The following is a 7614-nucleotide window of genomic DNA, read 5'->3' on the forward strand; positions in this document are numbered from 1 at the left end:
ATGTACTAATGTCAGTCTGTGACATACTTGAACCCACTGCTACAGTAACTGTGTCAATCCACCTGGCTGAGGGTCTGCCTCTCCTTCGCCATTCCCCCACTTTTCCAAGCATGATGTCCTTCTCCAAACTGCTGGTGCTGGAGAAGAATACTGAATATCCCATTAACTGCCAAAAGAACAAACAGCTATATTTTGGAGAAGGTGCAGCCAGACTGAAGCAAAGATGGCAAAGCTTCATCTTGCAAACTTTAAGCATGTTGCTAAGAAAGGCTATTCTTTGCAGTAGGCTATGATATTTACCTTCATTACTCCCATGAAAAACTAAGAATTAAACAAAAGTAACCAATCTAAAACCATTAGGTTACAGTGGATTACTTGGAAACAAAACCAGGCCTTAATGGGTTTTCTGGTAGCCCAATGCCAGTTCCCTATTCTACCACAGCATAATCAACATCTTTATTCGGGATCTTATGTTGTTCTACTCATTTGGAAAACAAAAATCAAGTGTACTAACTGAATGAAGCAAGAGCATTCTTATAACAAAATGATCACATGCAAGAGCTAACATGGAAAAGCAAACTCATACACATATATTTTACTCAAACATTTTCTTCAACACATAAATGTACATTCATTGGTCAATTTTAATGAGGCCACAGTACTTAGGGACTGGTACTGAGGACAGCTACTTGGTCTAAATCACATCTATAAAAGCATCATCTACAATTCCCTGTTTCAACTTATTGAAGTAAAAAGCTGTAAGAGATGCTGGTAAAGTCATTTACAGCAACTCTTTCAAAACCACTGTTACTCTTTCCTGCAAATATTTAGTTACTGCAGGTATACCTGCAACAATTCTTTTCTGAGTTACTTTTATTAAGGCTTTCTAAAGTATCCAACTTCACTTCCATGGGAAGAGTCTGCACTCATTTCTTAAGTTGGGAAATCTCATTAAATAACTACAAAACATTATCTGCCCTAAAACAGCTCTTAAAGCCAACACAACTTCTGGTAAGCACTACTCTCCCAGTGTGAGCAAAATGCTCACTTGCTTACAAGCAATATTCTAACAAAGGGTCAGGATGTTCTACCTTACCAAAGAACCAACATAAAAAATAGTCATAAAGTAGAAAAGTGAGCATCTATCTACTCCATGTACAAGACAGCAGACAACAAAAACAGACTTGGCCCTCAAAACTTTGTAATATAACAAAAAAGAAAGTAAGGCATATTCACAAACTATAATACAAGACAGAAAGTTATCTATGTGGCAGAGACACACAATTTCAAAACATTCTAGTTTACATTTCGAACAGTACAGGTGCTCAAGTATTTGTTTACTGTAGTGAGAGTGAGTGAAAATTTTTAGGCAGTTTTAACAGAGTTAATGTCAAAATGTCCTCCTGTGCCAATTACCTGCCTCTGAAAACCCAAAAGAGGGTTGGCTATGGATTGTTTCCAACTCAGTGGTACACAACAAAAACAATGTAAAAAAAGGCAAGCACTGCAAACATACACATTAAAAAAACAAAACAAAACAACAAAAACCAACAAACACCAAACATGGTAGTGTGACACAAACAAGAAGGATAGTAAAAGGGAATGATATTTACAAACACCTGTAGCTTTGTTTACTTGGCAGACAGAATACAAATGAAAAAAAAGAGGATATGGTTGGGAAAAAACTAAAGTCTAACCTACAATACCTTGGACAGTAGGCTTCATTCTGAAATGCCTGACACGTATACTGTAATTTAGCACCGTGGACACTATCAGCCAGTATAGAAAAGGATTGAAGCAGCTAAAAAGCTACCTTACTCTATAGTGCATTACTAAAAATACAAGTCCTCATTAATCCTCCCTCCCAAGTAATTCTTTTAAAGTATTGCAAATATAAGAACCTATTTTCACTCCAAGTGTATAGGCACTCTGGGCGTGCTGCTATCAAGGGCCAGTCCTTGGAAAAGGCAATCATTCTTGGAAAGGTAGAAGGTCAACAAAGGGAAGACCTTCAAAAATATGGACTGACACCATGACTTTAACACTGGCTCAAGTGTGTCAGAGATGATGATGAAGATGAAACAGGACAGGACAGGGTTCAGATTCACTGATCACAGGGTCTTCTTAGTCGAATCAATGGCATTCAACAACACTCCTCTCTTCAACAGTACACTAAATTTTCAAGAACCCAACCTTCTAGGCAGAGAGGAGACTATATGAATGTAAGATTACAGGAATAAACAGTAAGACCTGTTAGTTCCAGGTGACAGATGATCAAGAAAATCATGGCACTATCCAAAAACCCAAACTGCTAACCCTAGAAAATTACTGTCTGTGAACTGGAAATCAAGGATCAGCAATTTTTTCAGTAAATGAAGAGAGTAAATAGTATCAAATCACAGACTTTGTTTCAACACAAGCTTACTGACAGACTCTGAAATTTTAGTTTCATATGCTTGTGTGTCCAAAAGTATTCTTCTTTTGATGATTTTTTTTCAACTCTTTAAGATTATAAATTTATTTAATTCACAGGCCTTATAAAAATGGCTGTCAATTCAAACGGACTGGCTTATGGACCAATACTAACCAACACACTGACCTACAGTAGCAAAGACTGGATGTCCCTGTCATTTTCTTAACTCTTTCCTTTACATAAAGCAATTTCCCATTCATATTTTTTTTCTACATGGAGTAACTTTTCATTCACTTAACTAATTTCTTTAACTGTGATTCCTTTAAACCGTAGATACCACTTTGCTATGATTCCTATTGGTTAATAAAGGCTTCAACTAAAAAAAAAAGGTACTTTTATCTTCAAAAAATTAAACTCTCCATATTAAAGATTTCCTCTAACATAACGTCAGCATGTGTAGAGAATTTTAATACATAATTTGCAGACATTTGTAACAGATTTATCATACTATATTTTATCATCTCCTTGCCACTCTTTAATTCATCTCAAAAACCTCATCTCTAAGATCTAGATTTCTTTCAGATAAATTTTACCAGTACCATGATCACAGTAAAGACATTAGATGGGGGAGGAAGAAAAAAAAAATAATTTCAAAATGTGTCCTTCACTGACTGCTATCAAATTCCTGGTTGTGTAAAGCAATTTTGTAACTGTCTCATATAAATACTAGATATAAACTAAATTTTAAAAATCTATATAAACACTTGCACTAACTGCATGGGTCTTGAACAAAAGTTAAGAGAAAAACTGAATGCAGAATATCAACACCTGATAAGCACCTTCATACATACAACCATGTTTGACGAGGAAGGACTCTTTACCCCCAAGCCACTCCTTGTACTTTTAATTGAAGCAGATGGGCAAAAGTAGGACTGCTCCTTCAACACCTGTTGCTGGCAATAAGTTGTAACTCAAAAATACCTGAATACCAAAAATGTAACTGTGTCCACAAGGCTCAAAAGCCTTTCATCACTGGATGCCTGCTATAGTCATGTGAGAACTGGAACAAAGGCATTTCTCCCTTTTCACTAATTAATCAGCTATCACGTGAGAGCAGAAATTTCACTATTTCCTGGTTATCAGTCTATCAAGCAAGTAACAATGACCAAGTTGGCTAGTCCTCTCCATGCATTCATTAGCACTCTAGTCTTCAAGAAATACCAAAACACACAAAATTCTGTATTTCTTACAGAAGATTCTAACCTGGATACAGTGCTTAGAACAATTAATTTACCAAGAACAAGAATATTTGCCAAGTTTTCTAATTAAAAAAAAAGTTTGCGTGAAGAGAAACAATGTCTCTCTTCTCTAAAGAAAATCTGATTTTTTTTACTTTCCATGAACTAGATTTTTGTAGTTAAAAGCTTTATAAAACTCTACCTAAACACGTTGCAAAAAATTTAAAACATAGTGGACCAACTTGTGGATCCTGATTAAATACTTCAGCCTCCCAAAGGAGCTAACTTGTCCTTTGTTCCTTTATTAGAAAAATAAAGTATTAAAAATATCATCAGTTAGCTACTTCGTTGTACACACATGCATTCATTCAGCTACAACTTAAACCATTATTCTTTAATTTTTTATGTAAAAATTCCTAAGGGCTGTGGCAATTCTAAACATGCCAACCGTGATCACTATCTGGACAACAGAAAGATATAATTAAAACTGTTCCTAAACTAAGTAGCCAAAAAATATAAATATACTATATAGTTCTAGTTTTTCCTCCACAAAATTTTTTTCTGCACCCACTCCAAAACTAAATTTTTTGTATATTGTTATTATCAAATGAAATGATAATTATTCAATATTTGTGCTGTACTTAGAATCCAATTTCAAAACCAGTCATCTCTTCTATCTACCTGGATATTTCCACTGGAGGTGAAGAAAAGTTGCCCTTTCACAAGCAATCCGCTTCTTTCTAGTTGTTATAAAGTCTTCCTCATACCGAGATGAGACTTGCCCAGCTGTTTAAGACTTCCCTAGTGGTCCTTCCACAATTCTTCGAAAACTTTCTACTGCTATCTAATCAGGCAGGATGGACTTCGATCTTTCTCACTCCAAGAGATTCTTCTATAAATAAGGTTGTAAGGCTGAAATGGCAACTACTTGGTCAAAAAAGCTCTAGTCACCACTTTTAAAGCCCTAATTTCGAAACAACATTTCCATGTGATAGCTGGGAACTGAACCATACTTTCATCTACTTCTCATGCTAAATTAAAAGGAAAAAAATAGAAATAAGATGAATTTAAATACATACAGATTAAGGTAAAATTCAATCAGATGGTACCTGCAAATGAATTTCGTCTTAGAGGAATAAATGTATAACTTGCAAGTACAACAAAAGTAGATACATTATCATCAGTAAAACCAAACTGAGAAAAAGTATTGGACCTTCTATGTGACTCATTAGAACAATTATTTACATACGAACTCATTCTGTGTACTACACTTGTAACTTTTAAATGAGGGCTCTCAGAAATTATTTTGCTACAACACACTAGGTTATCCAGATGCTTTGAAAGATTCAATACTCAAATTTATATAAAATCTTTCTATGTTCTATTTTAAGGCAGTAACCTACTGCTGTCAATCAGTTCTGTCTCTTAGTGATTATATAGGACAAAAAAGAACTTTCCCATAGGGTTTCAAAGTTGGAGCAGCTAGTGAATTCTACTCATCAATCTTGGGTTGGGTGCTGAATGCTTAATGTTTAGCATGATCATCACGACTCCTTAAAGAAACAGTAAGAGTTAAAGGCAGGGAAAACCCAAAACAATGGGGTGGGGTTGGGGGGGGCAAGATAGCCCTCTTTTTATTAGACCAGAAATGCTCTTAGGGTTTATGGAGTACCACTGAAAAACTACTCTGGAAGGTTAAGAAAGAACTGGAAAAACTACAGTTTAATTTCCATGTGTCTTAAAATAGTATTTCCTCAATTCCAAAACTCATATATGATTTTGAGGGAGGGAAGAAATTGCCCACCATTTAAGAGTCACATTTTAAGAGGTGACTGCTGAGAATCCTAGTCTGAAAAACTTGCAACATAAAACAAGCATTACAATAGCCTTCCTTATGGTACACCACTGCAGATTAAACTGAGACAGACCCGTAAAACTCAAACTCATTTATAGCTGATCCTTAAGGGAGTTTTTTGGAGGCTGTAAATCAAGAGATTACTAATCTTTATCCTAGAGTTGCTGGTGGATTTGACCATTAGTGCCACCTATGGGTCAGTAGTGCAAACTGCCTATGCAGCTGGCCACCTTTCCTAGGACCTGCTCAAGGTATGTAAACTCATCAAGGCTTTTAAAAAAACTATGGTTCCCTTGTTCATTCATCCACCTAGGTGTGGGCCCTAATTTAAAACTCAAATTTCCTAAACTATAAGCAAACAAGTATTCAAAATCAGAAAATCTTTGTTTTTACTATATTCACAGCAACTGAAAGGAACACTTACAATTTTTTAATACTGTTTCATTTTATTTAGGTCAAGGATCTCAGTATAATTTTCCATTAAAGTTCTATCTACTGCCATAAACCCACCTCCTCTTCCCAAGAGGAGGCGCTACCTTGATTATCTGCTTTCTAAGATTTCCACCCCCACCCCCACTGCCTCTTTGCCAGGATTTCAAGAAGGTATTCAATTATTTTAACTGCACTGCTTGGTTTATGTGTATAGCCTGAAAAATATATGCTGCACAGAGATTGAAAATCCTGTTGTTACAGAATACAGTTAATGGTAAAACAAAGTATATTTAACCTGTAGCCAATGTGCTTACTTAACAGCTAAACAAAAAAGAAAAGGGGGGGGAGTGTGTTTCCACTTCAAAACTTTTTGATGTGGAAGCAGTAAATACTAGAATGTCGATTTTACTACAAGAAAAAGTTTATAGAATAAGCAAATATTATGCCTAAGAGCTATTAAATGACTACCTCTTAGTAACAAGGAGTCCAAATTAGTAACAAATGCCAAAAACAGATTCTAAAAGGTGTCCTTAAAATCAGAAGGGAACGGTTTAAACCACTTCAGTCAGTGTTCACTATTTAATAAAGTGCAAAAATGTCCCTGCTCTTATTCCACTCAAGAATTTTAGTAATAAGGGAGAATGGATTAGGGTGAGAGGGTGTAAAACTCAAAAAAGCTAAACAATACCATTTTAGTTCTTCCAAACTCAGAATGTTTGGAGACACTACGGAATGCTCAGTGAGATTCTCTGGAGTTAATTAAGAGCTCTAGTCTACAGTGTAGGGCAAGGTACAGAAGAGATCTTTCCCTCTACTTGTTTCTGGTCCCTAACTGCTACTTCCATAACAACCATCCCCCTCCCCAGTACAGTATAGACAATAAGCCCTGGTAGAGGTTCAACATAACTTTTTAACAACTACTCTTCAAAGCTGCCCCCAAACCAGATTCAAACATTTAAAAAACGTGAACTCTTCTAGCACTGCAGCACTGTATGCTCCCCAGATTCAGACGAAGGGCAGTAACTCTTACACCTGGAAGGGGAGGGAAAAAGAAAAGGGAGAAAAAAACAAATACAACATACATACACCACACTCTACATTACCGAATTCAGGGAAGAATAGGGATTTCAGCGGCGACGGCTTGAGGACCACCTGACCCAGAACAGAGGACGACGAGCTGCCTCCGGGCCGCGCGGGGGCCCGTCCTTGGCCACACCATCACCTGCCGGGAACAGGCTGCAGGTCCGCTTACCATCCCTCCAAACCTGGAATCCCTACCTCAACAGCTCGCAAAAGCTGGGGGGGGGGGAGAAACACGCTTCTTCCGAAGGCGCAAAAAAGGTCACAACGCGGATGAATGAAATTGGGCTAAGGGCACTCGGAGCAGGATTAACGCTGAAGTCAGAAAAAGAGAAGTCAAAGAATGTTTAACGTGAGATCGGTTATGTGTTACCAGTGTAGAGAAAACGTCAGACAGGCTGTTGAGGAAGGTTTTATTGAACGCGGACGGTTCCCGGAAAGCAGGCGGGCGCGAGCGGCGGAGGCGGGCGGCGGAGCGGGGACGGAGCGGGCGGCGGCGGTGCCGGCGACAAGGCAGCTTCACGACGGCGGGAACGGGGCCGGAGCCAGGCTGGGCGCTCGCGCTTGTCCTCCCGCGGACCTTGCAGGGACTCCCG

At 37.8% G+C, this 7614-nt stretch overlaps 1 protein-coding gene across 1 annotated transcript in view; it reads right to left on the minus strand.

The window, feature by feature from the left end:
* LOC102846900 overlaps nucleotides 1-7614 on the minus strand; it is a 79759-nt gene that overhangs the window by 71382 nt on the left and 763 nt on the right. The window lies entirely within an intron of this gene.

Source organism: Elephantulus edwardii, unplaced genomic scaffold (assembly GCF_000299155.1).
Source record: "Elephantulus edwardii isolate Elephantulus edwardi_28Jun2011 unplaced genomic scaffold, EleEdw1.0 scaffold00051, whole genome shotgun sequence".
Classification (NCBI taxonomy): Eukaryota; Metazoa; Chordata; class Mammalia; order Macroscelidea; family Macroscelididae; genus Elephantulus; species Elephantulus edwardii.